The following is a 22,779-nucleotide window of genomic DNA, read 5'->3' on the forward strand; positions in this document are numbered from 1 at the left end:
AAACGTGTCTTATTAGCTTTATAGTGTCATTCAGATGAATCTGTACTTAGCTTTAGTTAACAGCCGATATCCCTAAAGCTAAGTACAGATTCATCTGAATGACACTATAAAGCTAATAAGACACGTTTTTAAACAGTTTTTGATTTATAAAAAAATTTTTTGAGCATAGTGTTACGGGCAGCTGATGATGAGTTCCCACATAATTCTTCCCGCATTGAAACATTGAACTAGCGGTGGAGTGGTGGGGCTGAGGCTACCTTCTAAAGGAATAAAGCATAGGGCACTGTGTCTTTAGCCGGGGTCTTATATATTGGACTATGATTGAGGGGAAGCAGGCTATGGCGTAGAACTGTGCTGTGTTGTTCTGCAGGGCTTGGGGTGCTGGGGAAAGTGATGTAGTCCAGGGGTGTGGGTGAGGAAGGCTTGGATGGACTGGGTGAGGCATTTGGAGATGGTGGGCTATGCAAAGGCCTGTGTTGGGCAGACTGGAAGTTCCCAGTGTGACCTTGAGGTGGACGGGTATGGGATTGTTCCTGCCGGTGTGGGCCTGGAGCAGAGGTTAGAACTGTTCAGAGATCCTGTATGGCAGCCCTGTCAAAGAAGTATCTGGAGAGGCACTCCTGGTCTGTGAGGTCCAGAGAGGAGGTGCAAGGTCTGAACACTCATCTGGAGATATCTCCTGTAGGGCTCTCCCTGACGGGTCAAAAGACAATTTGTTCCTCACCTTATTCACTTTTAAAGCAAGTCTAAAATCCGGGTGTGTTTTGGGATGCCCAAACAGATTCATCTTGTAATCCACTATCACGTCAAGACACACATCCCCTGACATCATCCACGTCATGCCTACAGAACATCCACTCTGCAAATGTCTTGATTTTGGCCACTAGTGCCATGAGTTGGTTTTGGGGTTTTTGGGGGGAGGGGGTTGGGGGGGTTGATTATATGCTTTGGACATTTTATAGCCACATGTGCGTCCATCTCCGCGTTATGTCATTATTTAGATGATTAAAAAAAAAAAAAAAGAGCCCCATAGTGTTTTACAGGCTATGAGTTAAAGAACAAACGTAACTTATTTTAGACTTAAATCTGTTAACAGTCTGGACAATCCCTTGAATTCCTATTTAAACTGACCAGAAGGGGCATTTCTGGGAAATTACGTCAGTCATTCAGGACAGCTGTGTTGATAACATCATTTTTCATGTACCCAACAAACACAAGTGTAACTTAAGACTGAAGAACTAAGTCATCCTTCCAATTTGACTACGTGTACTAGAAATCCATCTGTATTTCACCAACTTATAAATGAAAAGAAATTAGTTCAAAATGAGTCACCAAGACCCATAAGACTAAAATGAACAATAAATTAGTCCACACAGTATGTTGACAAATTTTGATAATGGAATATTGTTTTAATTGACTTGAGATAATGTGAAAGGCATTTTGCTCTCAGGGCTGGAACTGTGAACATAAGAGTTGCCATACAGGGACTGACTGAAGGTCCATCAAGCCCACTATCCTATTTCCAACAGTGGTCAATCCAGGTCACAAGTACCTAGCAAGATCCCAAAGAGCAAAACTTATTATATGCTGTGTATCCTAGGAATAAGCAATGGATTTTCCCAAGTCCATCTTAATAATGGCTTATGAACTTTCCTTTTAGGAAATTACTCAAAACATTTTTAAACCCTGCTAAGCCAACTGCTTTCAACACAATCTCTGGCGTTTAATTACATGTTGAGTGAAGAAACAATTTCTCCCGTTTGTTTTAAATCTACTACTTAGTAGCTTTATTTCACGCCCCCTAGTCCTAGTATGTTTGGAAAGAGCAAGTAATTTACATCTACCCGTTCCACTCCACTCAATAATTTATAGACCTCTATAATATCACCCCTGAGCTGTCTCTTCTCCATTCTGAAGAACCCTAGCCGCTTTAGCCTTTCCTCATATGGAAGGCATCCCATCCCCTTTATCATTTTCATCGCCCTTCTCTGTACCTATTCTAATTCCACTATATCTTTTCTGAGTTGTGGCGACCAGAATTGCACACAGTATTCAATGGAGCGATACAAAGGCATTCTCTTCTTTGTTTTCCATTCTTTTCCTGATAATTCCTAACATTCTATTTGCTTTGTTTGCCAATAAAAACTTTAATAAACATTACGTGTATCAATTAATTATGATTTAGACACTATTATTTTGCATGCCTGAAAACTGGCATTTAGCCATACAAATCCCAATTTTAGAAATGCAGGCTATAAATGTCTAACACTGCAGTAATAATAATAATAACAGTTTATATACTGCAGTACCGTGAAGTTCTATGCGGTTTACAAAAGATTAAACGAAGGTACAAATTGATTGAACTTAAGAGAGGTGGAAGAAAGAGATTAATAGGTCAAGAAAACTATTATTGAGGAGAAAGAGATGTACGGGTCAGTTGTCTAGATACTTCAGGAACAGGTGTGTTTTTAGACACTTCCTGAATTCCTCATAAGTAGTGGGTGAGAGCAATTGTTCTAGGACTTTACCCCATAATGCTGCTTGATGTGAGAGAAGGTGTTCATGGTTTTTTTTCAGTTTACAGCCTCTAACTGGAGGGGGAAACGAAGTTCAACTGTGAGCTTCTCTTGTGTCTGTTGGCTGAAAAGGAGAAAAGGTCCCTTACCAACATCCAGTTGGTAAGGGAGGGGGCATAGTTTGGGTGTGTCCTAAAATATGGGCATCCAACTCTGATCACAAAAGGGGAAGGGACATCCACGTCCCGTCTATGGCCATTCAGTTAAGGATGGGCTAGGGAGAGCTTCAATGGCTGGGATGATTTAGATGGGCTGGAGTGAGCTTTGACGGACACTCCAGTGGATTGGACCTAAGCACAGTACCAGGCAGAGCTGTGGGATTCTGGCCCCCAGAAATATCTAAGGAAAAGAACAATTTAAATTAAATCATTAATTTATAGAGTGTACGGTTGGGCAGAGTGGATGGACCTTTCGGGTCTTTATCTGCTGTCATTTACTTTGTTAGGTCAGGATTTTCTTGGCCTAATTTACTGTCGCCTAACTCATACCATGCATATACTCTGCCCCCTAACCATGCCTACTTTTCAGGTAGGCACAGGTAGATGCCTCAGTGCAGGCAGTGATAGGTGCCATGTTGAATTCCACGTGCAACATTAATAGTTAAAAAAAAATAAAAAAAATTGACATTTAATAGCATTTTCAATTATAACACCACTTAAGCCAATTAGAAAAAAATTAACTTCCGTGCACAATTTGGCAAGGTGCTGCTGATCTCGGTGCCATTTATGGACTCAGGCCCTTTGTGTTTAGTCATTTAGCAATAATAGTGCACTGTGGGCCAAATCCTATATATGACGCCTAAAAAAAAAAAAAAAATCAACGCCAAAATGGACGATGCTAATGTGATTCTATAAAACACCTCTGAACGTAGGTTCAGTTTATAGAATCATGTGTAGCACCCATGTGCGTGACTAACACTTAGACGCAACCATTTATGCCACTGAAGTCCAGGCCTAAGTACCTGAGCCTAAGCCCCCTCTTTTATAAAGGTGTGCTAGGGACCTTTTCTCCTTTTCAGCCAACAGACACAAGAGAAGCTCACATTTGAACTTCGTTTCCCCCCTCCAGTTAGAGGCTGTAAACGGAAAAAAAACTCTTTATAAATATTAAACCAATTTAAGAACAATAGAGTGGATAGCACAATCCACTGTCAATTATTTCCAAAAAAAAACAACCGTAAAATGAAAGCCTTTTTTAGCATTAAAACGATAACAAAATTAGAAGAGCCAAGTGAAATATATCAAAGATGTAGTACACACTTCCAACCAAGAAACAAATTAGTTAAGTTAATCATTCCCAGGCGGGAAGGGATCCGTGAGGTCCGTGTTTTACCCCTTCCCTTCTCAGCCCTACGGTGGTCATCCTTCACTCGACTTGTATTCAAGCACTCCGGACAACAGCTGAAGGCTTCGAATTGCCTCTATTTCAGTACTTGCCATCAGTGCAAAGTACTGGAAGAGCTGTAAAAAGGGGGTATTTCTATGCAAGACGTTTTAAAGTCCTCTCGCGCAAATTTACACGCAATGCTCTTAGGCACTTTGGTATGGAATAGGGTGTCTGGTTTTTAAAAGGGACCAACCTGCGGTTCTTCTGCCCACCCAGGGCGCTCCCTTCCCTCCTCGGGCAGATCGCCTCGTTTAGAAACCGGCCCGATCCGCGCAGGTCTCGGCCAGTCCATAGGGCCCGGGGGCTGACGGGAGCCGCTGTTCAGGAGGCATGGTGCTGCATCTGAGCTGCTCGGCGAGGTGAGGATTCCCTTGCCCGCCCTCCAGGGGTGGAGGAAGAACTGCGAGCTCCGGGCACCGCTCTCCACTAGTCGAAGAAAACAGGAACTCCCCCCTCTAATTCATCACCCCTTTCTGAGTTTTGAAATCGGCTCAGCGTTTACCGTAAGAGAGAGATCAAAGCCGGAACTAGATATCTCTTGGCACTAGAGAGGCAGCAGAGGGGGGGGGGGGGGGTGAGAGAAGATCTCGGCTACTTCTGCAAACACCCAAATACACAAAAAAATAAGGCACCAGACGGCAAACGTCTTCTTCCGCCCTTCCCAATATACAGATTAAAACATGAGATACCCCCAACCCCCTTCCCATTAGGAAAGTGTAGCTGAAGTGGAAGAGAAGATTTATTTATTCAGTTTTCTAGGCCATTCTCCCAGGGGAGCTCAGAATGGTTTACAGAACATGAATTTATTCAGATACTCAAAACATTTTTCCCTATCTGTCCCGGTTGGGCAATGGGGCCCCAGTTGGCCTGATCAGGGTCACAGGGGACAATGTAGGCCTGAACCATTACACTCTCGTTTTAGAGGCCGAGGGTTCTGGGGTTTTTACAAACGCCTCATCTCTTCTTATCCAGATCTTTGAAATTAGGTGCCAAGGCCCAGATGCACTAAGAACATAAGAATAGCCTTACTGGGTCAGACCAGTAGCCCATTCTCACAGTGGCCAATCCAAAGGTGTAGCAATATTCTATGCTACCAATACAGGCCAAGCAGTGGCTTTCCCCACGACTTTCTCACTAAAGCCAGCGATGTCGCTAGACCTATTTTAACAGCTTTAGCAACGATCACGTTTGCGGACACGATGCACTCAGGGTGCACCTCCCCCCTAGCCCCCTTACTACACCACTGGAAATATCCAAACTCTGAATGGGGCCAAAGGACATGGATGCCTTTGTGGCAACATGGGAACATCTGTGTTATAAATTGGCTACATAGCTATCCATAGCATGGGAGTGTGTGGCACAGTGGTTAGAGCTACGTCCTCAGCACCTTGAGGTTCTGGGTTCAAATCTCATGCTGCTATTGTGACCCTGGTCAAGTCACTTAACCCCTCATTGCCCCAGATACATTAAATAGAGTGTGAGCCCAACAGGACAGATAGGAAAAAATGCTTGAGTACCTGAATGTAAACCACTTAGGATACAAGTGATATATAAATAAATAAATAAATAAAATAAACAGCAGAGTAGCCTAATAGAGTAATGCAATGAATTGCAAACTGTGTGCCACAGTGAGATTTCAGGTGTGCCGTGGTGAGATACCAACCTGTCACTGCCAGCGCTGGCACCTCTCCTCCTCTCTACCCCTCCTTCCTTCCCTCCCCCCTCCCCCCCCCCCCCACAGTGATGGAGGGATTTCCAAAACCTGGCAGTTTGTCCGGGTTTTGGAAGGCTCCCGAGGGCCTCTGAGCATGCACAGATGTCGACATGATGATGTCATGCACATGCATGTGACCTCATCGGCCAACATCCACATATGTTTGGAGGCCCTCTAGACTTGGCCTTGAGTTTAGTGTGCCATGGTAAGAAAAAAGTTTGCGACACACTGGAGTAGTGGATTGAAAGCCAGGAGATTCTGGTTCAAATCCCAGCTCAGCTATCTGTGTGTGTGTGTGGGGGGGGGGGAGTGGTTATGTTCAAGCAACACTGAAAATATTACACCAGACTAGTACAGGGGTAGGGAACTCCGGTCCTCGAGAGCCGTATTCCAGTCGGGTTTTCAGGATATCCCCAATGAATATGCATTGAAAGCAGTGCATGCAAATAGATCTCATGCATATTCATTGGGGAAATCCTGAAAACCCGACTGGAATACAGCTCTCGAGGACCGGAGTTCCCTACCCCTGGTCTAGTACATCCATATTCTTCCTATTGGGTAAAGAGAGGAAATGGAACTGGTAAGGATCCCCATCACTTAAACTATATGGTAGCAGAATTTTTCGCCTTGGTCATACCAGTAGAACATGGACAGGCTCCCACCTAATATAGAATAAGGAACCACAAATGGGAAACAAACATGCAAACAAAAACTGAAATAGAAACCCCCCCAAAAGCTAAATTTTGACCAGTGCAATAATGGAAAAAGAGAAACGGAAATGCATTTCTTCCTGTGTTTTGCAGAATACAAAAAGAGAAGAGACTTCCCAAAGCTAAAAAAAAAAAAAAAAGTTTTTCTTTTCTATAATTGGGAATTTTAATTTTCTAATTGGAATGGTCTCAATCTGCAGGCCACTTTTCTTCTGTTGGTCTTCTCCTAAATCCTTTTCCATGGAAATCTGTCTCATGCTTGTTCATTAGGGTTATCTTGGAAACCTGACAGGCTGGGGGTCCCCTGGAGACAGGTTTGAGAATCACTATTTACCCCAGCATAGGGTTGCCAGATTTTACTTTTTTACAGTTCGGACCCTAGACCCTCCCCCAGGCCCACTCATCCCCGCCCCATTAAGTCCCAGTCAGCCCATAATCCCACCCTAACCCCGCCCCCGCTGCTTGCTCTGGTCGGGCAAGAGGGCATCCGCACATGCATGGATGCCTTCTTGCTTCAAAAAAAGTTTGGGGGAAGCTTTTCAAAACCCGGACAAAGTGCCAGGTTTTGAAAAGCCGTCCGGGGAAATCCAGACAGCTGAGCAGGTGTCCTCCAGCTGCATTGCTACCACTAGGGGGTGGAATATTTTCAGTCGCTAAGGACAGGTATGTTCCCTGGAGTCCTGCAGAACTTGCATGTCCCTCACAATTGAAAAATGTGACAGTAAAACAGCACCCTCTATTGGTGAGACTGTGGGTGGAGGACTCCTGCTCAGCTTAGAGGGAACAGTGCAACCCTACACCAGCACCATATGATTGAATGGGAAAAACTCCAGCATTCATACACACATAAAACCAATTGTTACAGTCACTTTAGAAAACTCCAATACCTTAGCATACTGCCGGACATGAGATCTGGTAGCACGTAAGGCCGGCATTTGTCCAAATGAAAAGAAAACATTCTTCATCTAAGCCAGTAGTGTCAAAGTCCCTCCTCGAGGGCCGCAATCCAGTCGGGTTTTCAGGATTTCCCCAATGAATATGCATGAGATCTATTTGCATGCACTTCTTTCATTGTATGCTAATAGATCTCATGCATATTCATTGGGGAGATCCTGAAAACCCGACTGGATTGCGGCCCTCGAGGAGGGACCTTGACACCTCTGATCTAAGCTGTTCCTTGAAGGAAGCCACGGCATGATGGCCTTAGCTCAGTGGTTCTCAACCAGTGTGTTGGGACACACTGGGGTGTCCCCAAGAGATGGGAGGTGTGTCACAAAATAATTTGGTATAGAGAACAAGCCTGTGTTTCCTTTACGACCATCGGTGCCTGCAAGCAGTGGAGGCCAGCAATCTTGAGAGTTAGGTTCCTGAAATCCCTATAAGCAGGATGAAGATGGTCCAAAGCAGGGGTCTCAAAGTCCCTCCTCGAGGGCCGCAATCCAGTCGGGTTTTCAGGATTTCCCCAATGAATATGCATGAGATTTATGTGATTGCACTGCTTTCAATGCATATTCATTGGAGAAATCCTGAAAACCCGACTGGATTGCGGCCCTCGAGGAGGGACTTTGAGATCCCTGGTCCAAAGGAAGGCTGCTAAGATGGTCGATGGTTTTTGTCATAAAGAGTATGAGGACAGATATAAAGATCTTAATATGTATACTTTGAATGAAAGGCGGGAGAGTGGAGATATGATAGAGATATTTAAATCAAAAAATGAAAAATGTTATTAGCCAAGTGATGGAAGTACCCACTGAAAAAACATTTACTTAAAGTGGAGGAAAAGCCTCAATTTTATTTAATATTTAGACAGCAACCCAATGAGTTTTTTTAGTGTTCAACTTCTGTATCATAGGCAAAAAAACTCCACAATTGTCAAAAATGTAATTTTCAAAAGTACCGCTGTGCACAGGGAAAAAGGAAAAAAGAAAAAAAAAAAAAAAGAGGCAAAATTACACTTATCTCCACATCATGATGTCACTCTCTCAGAGCATACTGCTCAATTCCAACGCATCGATCTTCCTGCTATAGCATTGGAGTGAAGACAAGTGGATCTTAATTCCAACAAGGCTCTTGTTTCGCCAACGAGTGGCTGCTTTAGGGAACTTTCCTAAAAACTCTCGCTCTCTCCAGCTCCATACACTACCTATTGAGTACTTTTGTTTGAGTCTTTTGTGAGGTAAGCTTATTTACAATTTGCTTTTAGTCACAGCGTGTTTATTTGCTTTTTAGGATAGCTAATTCCAGTGAGTTGCCCTGAAGCACTAGCGATTTTGCCATGAAATGATCATCGCCCCTTATCACTGCTATCTATGTTTAAACAGCACGTGTCTATTTGATACTCTTTTTTCCTTACCTCAAGGCTTACTTAACCTCTATGGCAGGGGTAGGGAATTCCAGTTGGGTTTTCAGGACTTCCCCAATGAATATGCATTGAAAGCAGTGCATGCAAATAGATCTCATGCATATTCATTGGGGAAATTCTGAAAACCCGACTGGAATACAGCTCTCGAGGACCGGAGTTCCCTACCCCTGCTCTACGGGAAAGTTTTTATGCCGATGATGTAAAGGTGGGTGAGGGTGGGTTCACGCCTCCAACACTCTGAGGCTTTTTCTGTCACTGATTACTTATTGCTATGATGCACTAATAGTATTTATGGAGCGCGTTTGATTTGGTTTGGGATTATTTTCCCTCTATCCCCTGTCATGGCATAAATGTGCACGAGGTGAGTCTCTATCAATTGAAAGAAAGCTCTGGAATGAGGGGGCATAGGATGACGGTGAAAAGGGATAGACCAAGAAGTAACCTCAGAAAATACTTTTTCATGGAAAGGGTGGTGAATGCATGGAGTGGCCTTCCAGTGGAGATGAGTTCAAGAGGGCTTGGGATAGCCACTTCCTATTGTAATGCGGTCATATTACTGGCTCGATTATCTCTGACAGCTACTTCTCTTTCGACGCCATGGCTTTCATTGGCATGGGGAGATCCTGCTTGCTTCTCTTCCCGCTATTATTACCTCCACTTTGGGACCAATAAGCACTTTCAGTCTTGTTTTGTTTTGATAAAGCCATCCCTCACGATTGTTCTACCAGGTTTTTTTTTACACCAAAGTAGTCCAACGATCAGTACTATAGCCGTTAGTTGCACGAAAGTAGGGAGGTCAACATCTTCATACGTCGCCCATTCAAAAGTATGTGGAGAATAATAAGGTTAGACTGTCATGAATGACTAGGTGTGTATGTAATGGTATGTATGAATTCTGCACTTTCTGCATGGGGGAAAGGGTGGTATGGGTTATGTTTAGGATACATGTGGATCCCTTGCTTATGTTATTATTATAAGAAATGTTTTGAAATACATATATTCTTCTGTCTGGATATTTTGATATGAAAACTTTTCAATAAAATTTTTGGAACTTAAAAAAAAAAAAGAGGGCTTGGGATAGGTACATTAGGGAGATACAATTGGGAGCTGGTGACCAGCTGTGTCGCATGATTCCACTGGGCTTAGGGTGGAGCTCTTGAGGCCCCCTCAAGCCAGACAGCTCCAGTGATTAATCCTCATGAAGTCTTATTGCTAAAAACCAGAGGTCTACACTTTTTAAGTGTGCTATACACGTTTATACCAAATAAACAACCGACCTTCTTGAAGTGTTAATTCAGGGGGGCGGGGGGTTGCCAGCAAATTTTGTTGTGAGCAAGTTCCCTGCCTCAGCCTGAGAATGAAATTCTTCAACATATGCCCAGTGGAGTTGGAAGGGTCAAAAATAAAGGGGGGAGGGAGAGGGGCTGCATCAGAATTCAAGAAAACATGGGATAAGCATAAAGGAAACTTAGGAGCCAGTACTAGAGGAGTTTTCTCCAGTTCGTGTCTAAGGGAAAATGTTTAGTTTATCTGGTCCCTAGTGGCAGGAAAAGAAACTGTAGATAAGAATATTTTGTTGAGGTTTTGATATTGTGGCATGCAGGGGTAAAGTTTTAGGTGACAGGTCAAAAGCGCGCAATGACAAAGGCGCGCCAAAGAAAAACAGTATTTTAAAGGGCTCCGATGGGGGGTGTTGGTGGGGAACCCCCCCACACTTTACTCAACAGAGATCCACCGGCATTGTGGGGGGCTTGGGGGGATGTAACCTCCCACATTATACTGAAAACTTCACTTTTTCCCTAAAAAAGAGGGAAAAGGTTAAGTTTCCAGTAAATGAGGGGGGTTACAACCCCCCAAACCCCCCACAACGCAGGCGCAATCTCTGTTAAGTAAAGTGGGGGGGGGTTCCCCACCAACACCCCCCCATCAGAGCCCCTTAAAATACTGTTTTTCTTCGGCGCGCTTCTGCCTTGTGCTCAGTTGTCTGCGCTGGGTTGTCTGCGCTGGGTTGTCGGCGCGCGCTTTTGTCTATTTACCAAGTTTCATGGGTGTGCAGCTGGCAGGGGGTACAGTCTTGTATTTATACCATTCTCCCATAAGAGCTCATAATGGTTTACAGGAATTTATTCAGGTACTCAAGCATTTTCCCTGTCTGTCCTGATAATCTATCTAATGTACCTGGGGCAATGGGGGGATCAAGTGACTTGCCCAGGGTCACAAGGGGCAGCAAGGGTTTAAACCCACAACCTCAGGGTGCTGAGGCTGTAGCTTTAACCACTGCACCACTCTAGAAATCAAAATGTAGTAAAAGACAGTCAAGCCATTGTGACATCACTGATGAGGTTGGCTGTTAGTCATTGGTGGAATGAGGCATTGTGATATCACAATACCAGCTCTGGTTATCAGAGAATGAAACTTTTCACACTATTTGTTTATTCAATTTTCTATACCATTCTCCAAGGGGAGCTCAAAATGGCTTACATTAATTTATTCAGGTACTCAAGCATTTTTCCCTCTCTGTCCTGGTAGGCTCACAATCTATCTAATGTACCTGGGGAAATGGGGGGATTAAGTGACTTGCCCAGGGTCACAGGGAGTAATGTGGGTTTGAACCCACAACTTCAGGGTGATGAGGCTGTAGAATTAACTATTGCAGCAGGAATAACATTTGAGCATACTAGATGGGCCTTGAACTTGTTGCCATAATATTCTCTGTGCCTCTGTCTGTAGGGTAAACTAGCTCCATGGAACTAGATCACAAAAATAAACTCTTTCATTCTCTTGTAAAGTTCTTGCCACAATAGAGTGGTGGGGGGGAGGGAGACAGAGGCTTCACATATTTTTTCAATGCAAATCTCCAGTGGCAGAAGGCTATTTTGACTTGTTTGCATTCATTCAGTGTGAAAAGTTCTGCACGTGTGATGAATAGATGTATAAAACAATGCTTAATTGTAAACCTTGTTTCCCTCCAGTACTTCCTTTCAGGTATATAAGTGCTCTAAAGTTTGTGCTTATTATTGCATATAAGACAAAGGATGGTTGAATTTGCATGAGGCCAGTTAGAAGGGTTCTATAAGTTTATCCTCTTCTGGACACCCACATGTATGACCAGGTTTGATTTGAAAATCATGGAAAAGAGATGTTTGTTCTTTAGAAAAATTGCTCATAATTTCAGCAGGGCCCAGTGTAGGCTGCTCTATGATCAAGAAGTGTCATACAGGTACCATTGCATGGGTTCAATATATATGCCATATACTTTTTGGCTTTCTCCCAATATCTCCCCCGCCCCAACCTTTCCACGTAAAACTCATGCAACATTATCTTTCTTGGCAAGGACACTTCTCTTTAGCATATAGGCAACCGTCCTTCACATCAGGCAAGTCACACAAATTCTAGCTCTCACAAACCAGCATAGAAGACAATTTTCCAAAATGATTGAGAAACTCAACACTTGAAACTCAAAATGAACTCAAAGAATTATTGCTAAACCACCTCCTCTTTTTGAATTTCTTGATAAAGGAATAATTTTATAATCTGAAGGTACTATGTCACCTATGATAATATCCTGATCAGAAATTAACCATGTTTCAGTTAAAAGTAATATATCCAGGTGGGTTTCTTCCAGCCAGTTTTTGACCAATTGTGCTTTATTCCTGACCAAAAAAATGTTCAGACATACTCCAGAAAGATTGTAATGTTCTAAAGGAATCGTTGTCTTTTGTGCATTGGTCTTAAGGAATGGCTGGAGGAATTAACCACAGGGATTGGAAAAGGACCTGTTTTGATACAATCATGAAGGAAATGAGAGGGGCGAAAAGATTTCTCAGACCTAGTGATTCTTTCCCATGTAAAGTGAGTTGGAACCGATTCAAATGCTAAAGCTCTTGAAACCCAACTTCTCATAGAAACATAGAAGATGACGGCAGATAAGGGCCATAGCCCATCAGGTCTGCCCACTCTACTGACCCACCCCCCATGTCTACTATCCTAGGGATCCCACTCCTGGTGATAGGTTCCCTTGGCTTAACCTTCTAAGGGGGTTAAGCCAAGTAGAGAACGAGAAAGGCTAAAAACTTTCCTGTAAAATCGGCCATGCGAAATCCAAGAAAAATCGGGCCACCTTGGATTTAGCAAAGAAGCACAGTTTGGGATGGGGAGAGAGTGGCTGTGCAGCAATTGCACCCCACACTAGGGTTACCAGATTTCATGAAATAAAAACCTGGACACATGGCCCCGCCCCCAGCATGGCCCTGTTCCACCTCCCAGGCCCCCCCCCAAAAAAAAAAAACCTCTTCTTAAGTTTGCAGCTGTGTCAGAGGGCCTCTGAGCATGCTCAGAAGCAACATAATGAAGTCACACGCAGCTCCTGATTGATAAGGCCCGACTTTAGTGCAGGAAGAGGCGGTCGGACTATACAGCGAGTGATTTCCTTCACTCGCTGATGCTCCGGCTGTCATCTTCTGGTCGGTGGTTGCGAAATACCGCAAATGACTGGGACCACGAACCACCGACCGCGAATGACCGGGGGAACACTGTATATATATATTGTGGCTAAGCTGGGCTCAGCAAATGGCCTTACCCATTGCACACAAACCTTGGCCAAGCGGTTTGCGAGGTCGTTTTGTTAGCTTGGTACTGACTTAATAAAGAGTTCAAAACTTTGGGCGCAATTTTCTTGGGTACTGTTTATTGTTTCACCAGTATAAACAAGTGTCAAATAAATTCTCAGGTTTGTATCTTCTTGTGCTGGAGTCCAGCATTCACAAACCAAACCAAACAATTGAAGTTTAAGCCAAAAATATGCCAAAACATAAAAGCCTTATTTCAACAAAATGAAAGCTTTTCTTCTGCCAGGCAAAACTCTCTTGGGGTTAGGCTTAATGCCCCAAGGGTGGGATACTCTCCAAATAATTTTCCCTCAATGGATCAGCTCCCCAGATCCCAAACCAAAATGGCCGCCTGTGGCTTGTATTTAAAGTTCAAAAACAAAACTTCAGCAGCCTTTACTTTTCTCTCCAGCTCCCTTATTAGCAATGGCTCTCAGCTTATGTCCATACCTTCAGAGCTGGGCCAATCAGAACATTCTATTTCCATACCATAGGTAATATTGTTATCCGTCATTTCACTATTCTGCACAAACACAGAATCAACCTTATCATTTAGCCTCTTCATCACAAACCTCTGCCTGAGTTTGTTGCCAGGAGGTGGACAGCCTTTCTGGTTCTCTGTGGCTGGAGTCTGCTGCTTTCTTTTTGCTGTGTGGCTCTGGCTTGCTGGAACTCCTTGTGTGAGAATTACACCTTTTTCTTTACCTGCAGTGAGCTGCTCTCACCGCAGGTGAGTGTGAGTAGCCTGCCCTCTGAGCCCTTCTAATCTGGCCTAAATCAGTCTCAGCTCAATTGGGAGTGGCTTGTATTCCAGCCCTGCTTTTTCCCCTTCACTAGCCCCGTGGCTGCTGGGACATATAGTTTCTCTGGCTACTTTCTTACAACTGGATTGGGAAAAGCTAAACTAGTTCTGGATGCTTTAGGCATGGCTTGAGGAGGTTTAATTATAGGAAGGCTTGGCTTTTGAATATTCCTAGGGGCTGCTTTGGGAATTAAATTAACAGGCTTAGGAATACTTTTAATGTTTTTAACTTTACCTCCCTCTTCTGGCAAGGCTTCCCCACTAGGAACAGGGGCAGCCCTGTGACAATATATATATATGACTGTTGAATTTATGAAACCAGTAATATTTATTAAGATTGGAGAAGATTCAATAGCAGTAGTCCTGGATTGATAATTTTTTATATATATTACAATACTCCAGATTTAAGCTGAGAAAGATAAACAGATTGCCAGATATGTCCCCCAAGGTAGGGAGTTCCCATTCAATATGAGCAGGCAGCCGTGACCATGGCATAACCAGATATGTGCAAGGCTGGATGGTGACACTTAGTGGTCATTGCTGAGCACTGCACAATGATAAATTTGGCACGATTAATATGAAGGGAAGAATAATTTATTAACCACTGAAAGCCGTTTGTCTTTTATCGGAAGCTTTTATACCACTGCTAGTTGCTGGGGAGCCAATTTAGAGCAGTTTACAAAGATATCTGTAATGGATTTTAAAATACAGATTCGGATGGATTCCCCTGTGATTGTTATCGGTCTCCTAACTGCTTGGCTAGGGTACCATGACCGCATATGCATTATTACACTATCATACAAGTGTACTATGCTTATACAAGATTACTATTAAGCATTCTAACCCTCCTCTTTTACGAATGCGTAGCGTGGGTATTAGCGCAGGCAGCGGTGGTAACTGCTCCGACACTCATAGAATTCCTATGAGCGTCGGAGCAGTTACCGCCGCTGTCGACGCTAAAACCCATGCTACACGCTCGTAAAGGAGGGGGAAGGGGTGTTTTTTTAAGATCAAAGGATAGTTTTGAAATTATGAGATTTATTATCACCTGCCAATTTCCGTCAAGTCATGCAATGCTTTGTTTTGCCACAGTTAGACTACTATAATTCCCTTCTATGTGATCTCCCAAAGGAATCATTAAGAGCCCTACAGATTGTTCAGAATGCCGCAGCAAGGATAATTGGCAGATTGCCTTGTTACGCCCATATCTCTCTGTTACATGGAGAGTTCAATTTGGTATAAATCATGTTTTATTGGTGTACTATCAGTAAATACACAATACAGCACAACAGTACAACAAGGTCGAGATCACCAAACGTACAACCAAACAATTTCCCCCCCCCCCCAAAGAATCCCCCCAAGCCCCCTGGAGAGTTCAATTTAAAATACTAACCCTGGTATACATATCAGTTCACGGATTGTTACCTGAAATAGGTGCCTCCTTATTGAAGACATATGTCCTTGGATGTCCACTGCATTCACAGTCCAGAAATGTATTGGTTGTTCCTCCCATTCGTTGTATAACCAAAACTGTAAGTCGCTCCCAAATCTTTGGGGTGGCAGGGCCCCTATTATGGAACTCACTCCCAGATTCAATTCATCTGATCCCCGTTGTTTGACTTTTCGTAAAAGTTTGAAATCATTTCTTTCCAGAAGCGCCTTCCCAGAGTTGGGCAGTTTTTAGTTTAGATATAGATTGAATTTTATCTATTTCAGGTTATGGGATTGAGGTTATTACTTGGTTGTATTGTTTTAATTATGAATGTGCTGTTGTAATCCGCATAGATTCCGGATATGCGGGATATAAATGTTTAAATTAATTAATTAATTAAAGATAAGTTGTCAAATTAGTTTTAACCATTTATGCCAACTGAATGTTGACCTTACCATATAAATCTTATTTACAAACAAGAACAAGATAAAATATTGCTCTAGCTTAGTAATTATTTAGACATATTCATGTGGTAACTCAGAGGCAATTGGCTTGAAGGTTTTCAACCCATGAAATCACCGTATTGTGGGTTTCCTTGGGTAATTCTGTAATTTGGACATATGTTAGTGAAATTATACTTGGGCTGATAAACTCTTTCATGCTTGCTAATATTGAAAGCCTTATAAGGAAGCAGTACGATGAAGTAAGGATCTTTCTTAGAGGGAGAAACAGGAATGGTGATAAATTGGATCTTGACAAAGAATGGGGATTCTCACTCACAAAGAGGAACAGTTGGCGACATTGGCTCATGCCTTTCTGATTCATAGTTCCACTTCTCTGTTGGAATGAGTTTAGAAATTTCTTGGTGCTGGACCGAGGATAGACCACCTCAAATGCACCTGAGTATGTGTTTTTTTTCACTGGCAATGAGCAGCTCTGACCCTCAATACCAGGGTTACCATGTGGAGGGTCATTTTTGAAATAATATCCAAGTCAGAACTGGGATGTCCTGCTCATTATGTCCAAAGAAGCATTTTTGAACAGGAATGACATCAGGGTTTCCTGTTCAAAAACTTATTTATTTATTGAGATTTATTAACTGACTTTATGAAGAGATTCACCACGTGAGAACATCCAAAATGTCAGCCATTTTCCAAACTAAAATGTCTAAATTCTAAACACTGAAATCCAGGAACAAGGACATCTGTCTGGCAGATACACATGTGGTATCTCTAGGGGGGGTAAAATCAAGGGGGTGGGGTCGTTAGAGTGGGCAGACTTGATGGGCTATGGCCCTTTTCTGCCGTCATCTTCTATGTTTCTGTGTTTCTATGTTTCATTTGTATAAAAATGTCCACACAGATGTCCCTGCAGAGCAGAGATACAGCCTAGTGGTCAGCGCAGTGGACTTTAATCCAGGGCACCTGTCCTCTATTAAGGAGGGGGGACAGGAGGGGGGTGATCCGCCCCAGGCACCATCTTGGTGAGCACGCAGGCACCTGTCCTCCTTTCCGCCCCTGCTCCATACCCACCCTCCCACTGCCGTGTGTGTGTGCCTTTTCCCTTCCCCCGTACCTCTGTAATGTTCCTGGCGCAAGCAGCAACCCCCAACCTGTCTCGCCAACTTCGGCTCTTCCTCTGATGTCACTTCCTGGACCTGCTCACTTCCTAGTCCTGCTCTAAACAAGATGTTGCTTGCGCCAGCGAATGTTTAAGGAGGTACGCAGAGGGGTGGAGAGGAGGAGAGTTGTCAGCACCTCCTGTGAAGATGGCACCCGGAGCAGTCCGCCCTCTGTCCCCCCCCCCCTCACTATGCCATTGACCTTGGGCTTGCAGGTGTCTTTAATATTTAGGTACAGTTTATAGACCACTGTAATGACCTCTAGGTAATCTTCAGACCTGCTTTCTGGTGTGTTCAGAATGTCCATAATACCTGATGTTGGCAGGGAGCCTAGTTTTCCTTTCTGGTGTCACTTTTAGGTGTGATGAAGAGGGACAGTGACCACCGGAGGATTAAGGAGGGGATATGCCTTAATCCTTCCTACTCAATCAGGGCACCTTTTTTATACCCTGGATATGATTGAAACAGGACTAACTTAGGATGCTTCATTTTTTGGCTTGGACATTTCTTCCTATTTGATTATCGCTGTAGGATGTCCTAAAATTGAGCCCTTTCTAGTTCTGCTCTAAACAAGCCCACAGACCGCCCTCTTGCTGTTTGGATGAACTACAGTGTAGGAACATCCACACTCTGCCTTTCGAAAATTGCAATTTGATGTTTTTGGCAGATGGACTTTTTTTTTTTTTGGGGGGGGGCATTTTAAGACATCCATCTACTTTGAAAATGAGCACCATGGTGTCTCATTTTGCTCTCTCCATACCAACCCTGCCAGAAAGCTGTCATTATGTAGGTCAGTAGTCAACCAGGGTGGTCAGCATTTTCTTTAAAACACTAGCCACTGTGGCTGAATTAAATCTTTTTTTTTTTAATTTATTTAGTTTTTAATGCCAACAAAAATGCAATACAATTTACATACAACTAATAATAATCAAATAAGCACTTATAAACAATCGGAATCTATACAAAAAAATAAAAATTTCCTCTCCCATCCATCATTACCATCAGGAATAATACCAAACCATAAAATATACCCCCGCCCTCCCATTCCCCCCCACTGGATGTGTGGGTACAATAAAACGGAAAATAAAGATAAAGAGCAACTATAACAAATCTACAAAAGACGTCAAAGGACCCCAAACCAATTTGAATATTTTATTATGCCCCAGCAAGTCAGCATTCATCTCCTCATACTTATAAGGATAGTGGCCAGTGTTGAATATCTGGATTCTGCGACGACTGCTGGAGCTATCTGGATAGTAGCAGTATATAGCTCAGTATTTTGAGAAAAAACTGGATTAAAGTTAGGACAGACTTTTTGCTGCTCTAACTTCAGCCAGGTAATTATTTGGTTAGTGGACTAAATCAGTGGTCCCCAACCCTGTCCTGGAGGACCACCAGGCCAATCGGGTTTTCAGGCCAACCCTAATGAATATGCATGAGAGAGATTTGCCCTTAATGGAAGTGACAGGCATGCAAATCCGCTCCACGCATATTTATTAGGGCTATCCTGAAAACCCGATTGGCCTGGTGGTCCTCCAGGACAGGGTTGAGAACCACTGGCTTTAAGCACTGCACTACACACTCCCCACCACAGGAGTAGGGAACTCCGGTCCTCGAGAGCCGTATTCCAGTCGGGTTTTCAGGATTTCCCCAATGAATATGCATGAGATCTATTTGCATGCACTGCTTTCAATGCATATTCATTGGGGAAATCCTGAAAACCCGATTGGCCTGGTGGTCCTCCAGGACAGGGTTGGGGACCACTGGACTAAATGACATCACTAATTGGCATTTGTCCACATAAATGTCAGGTACTAGTTCAAGTTTCAAGTTTAATAGTTTTTTTGATTAATCGCTTAATCATACTTCTAAGCGATGAACAGTTTAAAAATTACATATGAAGGGAAACAGTACAATAAAAAACAAAATTTAAACAATGACAAGGGATTAAAATTTAACTTAACATACTCATAACATTGGGTAAAGGAGGAGTGAAATACAAATCAATAATGTAAAGTAGAAACAATAAGGGAAAGATAGTCTATAAGATATGTGCCAAATTCACATAGCGTATGAGCGTAAGGAGAGAAACATGGACAAAATATGGGTGTGTCTCTGAGATATGTGAATAATTTATAGAATACTATAAGTTACATACACTTAAGCACTAAGGGGCAGATTCTGTAAAGCAGTGATTCCCAACCCTGTCCTGGAGGAACACCAGGCCAATCGGGTTTTCAGGCTAGCCCTAATGAATATGCATGAGAGAGATTTGCATATGATGGAAGTGATAGGCATGCAAATTTGCTTCATGCATATTCATTAGGGCTAGCCTGAAAACCCAATTGGCCTGGTGTTCCTCCAGGACAGGGTTGGGAACCACTGCTGTAAAGGATGTCTAACTCTAGGCGTCAGTCGACTTAGGCATCCAAATAAAGTGGATAATACGCCCAATTAACATCTTTAACAAGCCCTAATTGGAAGTTAGACGTCCAAAAGCTGGACGCGATTCACAAAAATAGGCATCCACAATTTCGTGGCCACCCACTGGAAAAAGCTGCGCCTAATGGGATAGGCGTGGGCATGGCATGGGAGTGGCTTCAAAACAGACATCCCTTTACAGCATCGCATGCTGCTGAGCCTGCTAACACGTCTACCTAACGCCTAAAATGTAGGTATTGCAAAATCAGGTCTACTTTTGAGCCTGATTTGGGTGTTAGTGGGGTGCGAGTTAGGTAGATGTGGCTTATGCATGCCGGAGTCATCCGCATATAGGTGAACAGGGCTTTATTTTTTGGGGTATACTGTAGAAGACTACAGTTTGATATTAAGGTCAAAAGATGTTTAATAATGCATTACACAAGCAAAGCATATGCAAAAAATATATACATATTGCATACTAAACCTTCTGTTTATAGGAGTAAAGAGGACTCCTCTTTGATAATAAAAGAAAAAGATGTCATACGCTTGTTTACTCTTTCCAAAAATTCTAGGACTAGGGGGTATACAATGAAGCTAATAAGTAGTAGATTTAAAACAAACTGGAGAAAATGTTTCTTCATGCAACATTCAATTCTGTTAAATTCCGGAATTTGTTGCCAGATAATGTGGTGAAAGCAGTTAGCTTAGCAGGGTTTAAAAAAGGTGTGGATAATTTTCTAAAAGAAAGGTCCTTAAGCCATTATTAAGATGGTCGTGGATAATATACTGTTCATTTCTAGGAGAGACAGCATGAAACCTGTCTTACTCCTCGGGTATCTTCCCAGGTACTTGTGACCTGGGTTGGTCACTATTGGAAAGGAAACAGGATACTGGGCTTGACGGACCTTTGGTCTGGCCCAATGTGACAACTCTTCTGTTAACACCTGTTTTATAGAATTATCCCTATAAACCTCATATTCTGGCCTCTTGTTTCTGCTGATTTTTTATGCGATTCTCTCATATCTCCTTTCATACCTGTCCTAAGGGATGCTCAGATTTCCATCCTTATATCTCATTTTATAGAGCTCATGGTGCAGACTGTAAACCATTTTATCTACCTTTACTTTTCCTGCTTCCTTCTAAAGAGAACAGACTCTAGACCAGTGGTCTGAAACACGCGGCCCGGGGGCCACATGCGGCCCGCCAGGTACTATTTTGAGGCCCTCGGTATGTTTATCATAATCACAAAAGTAAAATCAAACAGTTTCTTGATCACATGTCTCTTTAGCTATAAATGACAATATTATTATTAAGATGTAGCCAAAAGGAAAGATTTATAAACCATAAAGAGTTTTACCTCATGTAAAATTGTCATTTCTTTAATAAGAACATAAGAACATAAGAAATGCCTCTACTGGGTCAGACCTGAGGTCCATCGTGCCCAGCAGTCCGCTCACGCGGCGGCCCAACAGGTCCAGGACCTGTGCAGTAATCCTCTATCTATACCCCTCTATTCCCTTTTCCAGCAGAAAGTTGTCCAATTCCCTCTTGAACCCCAGTACCGTACTCTGCCCTATCACGCCCTCTGGAAGCGCATTCCAGGTGTCCACCACACGCTGGGTAAAGAAGAACTTCCTAGCATTCGTTCTGAATCTGTCCCCTTTCAACTTTTCTGAATGCCCTCTTGTTCTTTTATTTTCTGAAAGTGTGAAGAATCTGTCCCTCTCTACTCTCTCTATGCCCTTCATGATCTTGTAAGTCTCTATCATATCTCCTCTAAGTCTTCTCTTCTCCAGGGAAAAAAGTCCCAGTTTTTCCAATCTCTCAGCGTATGAAAGGTTTTCCATCCCTTTTATCAGACGTGTCGCTCTCCTCTGAACCCTCTCGAGTATCGCCATATCCTTCTTAAGGTACGGCGACCAATATTGGATGCAGTACTCCAGATGCGGACGCACCATTGCTCGATACAATGGCAAGATAACTTCTTTCGTTCTGGTTGTAATACCCTTTTTGATGATGCCTAGCATTCTATTTGCCTTCTTAGCAGCCGCTGCACACTGTGCCGACGGCTTCATTGTCAAGTCCACCATCACCCCCAGGTCTCTTTCTTGGGTACTCTCATTTAAAAACATCCCTCCCATCGTATAGTTGTACCTCGGGTTTCTGTTTCCCACATGTAATACTTTACATTTCTCAACATTGAACTTCATCTGCCATCTCGTTGCCCATTCCCCTAGTTTGTTCAAGTCCCTTTGCAGTTTTTCACAGTCTTCTTTAGTCCGAGCTCTACTAAATAGTTTAGTGTCATCTGCAAATTTTATTATCTCACACTTCGTCCCTGTTTCCAGATCATTTATGAATACATTAAATAGCAGCGGCCCTAGTACTGAGCCCTGCGGGACCCCACTCGTGACCTTCCTCCAGTCCGAGTAGTGGCCCTTCACTCCCACCCTCTGTCTCCTACCCGCCAACCAGCTTCTGATCCATCTATGTACATCTCCTTCCACCCCATGGTTCTTCAGTTTCCGGAGTAGGCGTTCATGGGGCACCTTGTCAAAGGCTTTTTGGAAATCAAGATATATGATGTCTATGGGATCTCCATTGTCCATCCGTTTGTTAATTCCTTCGAAGAAGTGCAATAAGTTAGTTAGGCAAGATCTTCCCTTGCAGAAACCGTGTTGGCTGGTTATCAGAAGTTTGTTTCTTTCAAAATGTTCATCAATTTTTTCTTTTATCAGTGTTTCTGCCATTTTCCCCGGTACCGAGGTCAGACTCACTGGTCTGTAATTTCCTGGGTCACATTTTGATCCCTTTTAAAAGATGGGCGTAACATTGGCTATCTTCCAGTCCTCCGGGATCACACCTGTTTTCAGGGATAGATTGCAAATTTGCTGCAGTAGTTCCGCTATCTCCTCCTTTAATTCCTTCAGAACCCTTGGGTGGATTCCGTCCGGACCCGGGGATTTGTCTGTTTTTAATTTATCTATCTGCCTGTGTACATCTTCAAGGCTCACTTCCATGGTTGTTAATTTTTCTGCCTGATTTCCATTGAAGAATTGTTCAGGTTCCGGAATGCTGGATGTGTCTTCGTTTGTAAATACAGATGAAAAGAACGCGTTAAGTCTTTCTGCCACTTCTTTCTCCTCCT

General features: G+C 43.1%; 1 protein-coding gene across 4 annotated transcripts in view; it reads right to left on the bottom strand.

Moving 5' to 3' along the window:
* PIK3R5 (phosphoinositide-3-kinase regulatory subunit 5) overlaps positions 1 to 14,053 on the bottom strand; it is a 162,824-nt gene extending 148,771 nt beyond the window's left edge. For 3 of the 4 annotated variants that reach the window (XM_033959997.1, XM_033959996.1, XM_033959994.1), the window contains exon 1: positions 4,156 to 4,389. The gene's annotated coding sequence lies outside the window, so the exon portion shown is untranslated. Of the gene's footprint in view, positions 1 to 4,155; positions 4,390 to 13,927 lie in introns of those variants that run through there. The other variant, XM_033959995.1, reaches the window with a different exon arrangement.
* Positions 14,054 to 22,779: the final 8,726 nt, after the last annotated feature.

Source organism: Geotrypetes seraphini, chromosome 10, assembly GCF_902459505.1.
Source record: "Geotrypetes seraphini chromosome 10, aGeoSer1.1, whole genome shotgun sequence".
Lineage (NCBI taxonomy): Eukaryota > Metazoa > Chordata > Amphibia > Gymnophiona > Dermophiidae > Geotrypetes > Geotrypetes seraphini.